This window comes from Vicugna pacos, chromosome 10 (genome assembly GCF_048564905.1).
Source record: "Vicugna pacos chromosome 10, VicPac4, whole genome shotgun sequence".
NCBI lineage: Eukaryota > Metazoa > Chordata > Mammalia > Artiodactyla > Camelidae > Vicugna > Vicugna pacos.
Genome location: NC_132996.1, coordinates 47,275,591 through 47,277,172, shown reverse-complemented (window position 1 = coordinate 47,277,172; position 1,582 = coordinate 47,275,591). Strand labels below are relative to the sequence as shown.

Below are 1,582 nucleotides of genomic sequence, written 5' to 3'. Positions count from 1 at the left end.
CCATGGACTTTTTCTATTCTATGGGTTATAATCCAATACTCTTGTTATTAATTTTATTTCTCCAGTTATTTCAGCATAGCCATTGGGAAAAACAGAGTACTTTGGCCATTTGAAAGAGCTTTCTAACTTGTACTATAAGATATCCAAAGGAAATAAAAAGGTATTTAAACAGCTTTAAGGAAAATTTTTATTATGCCATTCTATAAAACTTACGCCATTCTATAAAACTTAATATGTGATGATAAAGGGAAAAATATTTGATGCTATTCTATAAAACTTGGTATGTGATGATAAAGGGAAAAACATCTGGACAGCCATTGCAGTACACTGAGCTCCACAGAGACAGCGCCAGGGTAAGTGAGAGCCGGACGGGCACTGGGCGACTCTGTGCCTCATTGAGGAAAAAATAAACATGGACAAAGGAGATCCTAAGAAGCCGAGAGGCAAAATGTCATTGTATGCATTCTTTGGGCAAACTTGACAGAAGGAGCACAAGAAGAAGCACCCAGATGCTTCAGTCAACTTCTCAGAGTTTTCTAAGAAGTGCTCAGAGAGGCGGAAGACCCTGTCTGCTAAAGAGAAAGGAGAATTCAAAGACATGGCAAAGGCGGACAAGGCCCGTTATGAAAGAGAAATGAAAACTTACGTCCCTCCTAAAGGGGAAACAAAAAAGAAGTTCAAGGATCCCAATGCACCCAAGAGGCCTCCTTCGGCCTTTCTCTTGTTTTGTTCTGAATGTCGTCCAAAAATCAAAGGAGAACATCCTGGCATATCCATTGGTGATGCTGCAAGGAAACTGGGAGAGATGTGGAATAACACTGCTGCAGATGACAAGCAGCCGTATGAGAAGAAGGCTGCTAAGCTGAAGGAAAAGTACGAAAAGGATATTGCTGCGTACCGAGCTAAAGGGAAGCCTGATGCAGCAAAAAAGGGAGTTGTCAAGGCCAAAAAAAGCAAGGAAAAGAAGGAAGAGGAGGAAGATGAAGAACATGAAGAGGAAGAAGAAGATGATGATGATGAATAAGTTGGTTCAAGCGCAGTTTTTTTTTCTTGTCTATAAAGCATTTAACCCCCCTGTACACAACTCAGTCCTTTTAAAGAAAAAAATTGAAATGTAAGGCTGTGTAAGATTTGTTTTTAAACTGTACAGTGTCTTTTTTTGTACAGTTAACACACTACCGAATGTGTCTTTAGTTAGCCCTGTCCTGGTGGTATTTTCAATAGCCACTAACCTTGCCTGGTACAGAACGGGGGTTGTAAATCGGCATGGAAATTTAAAGCAGGTTCTTGCTGGTGCACAGCACAAATTAGTCATATATGGGGATGGTAGTTTTTTCATCTTCAGTTGTGTCTGATGCAGCTTATACGAAATAATTTTGTTCTGTTAACTGAATATCACTCTGTAATTGCAAAAAAAAAAGAAAAGAAAGAAAAGTTGTAGCTGTTTTGTTGACATTCTGAATGCTTCTAAGTAAACTCAATTTTTTATTAGTAAAAAAGAGGGAAACATATTTGATACAAAGTTGTCAAAATATATATCACCTGTGGTCATTTTCTAAATATATTACTCAGGTATTCTGAA

General features: G+C 38.3%; 1 pseudogene; it reads left to right on the top strand.

The window, feature by feature from the left end:
• Positions 1 to 364: 364 nt before the first annotated feature.
• LOC102531329 (high mobility group protein B1 pseudogene) lies at positions 365 to 1,362 on the top strand (annotated as a pseudogene).
• The last annotated feature ends 220 nt before the right edge of the window (positions 1,363 to 1,582 follow it).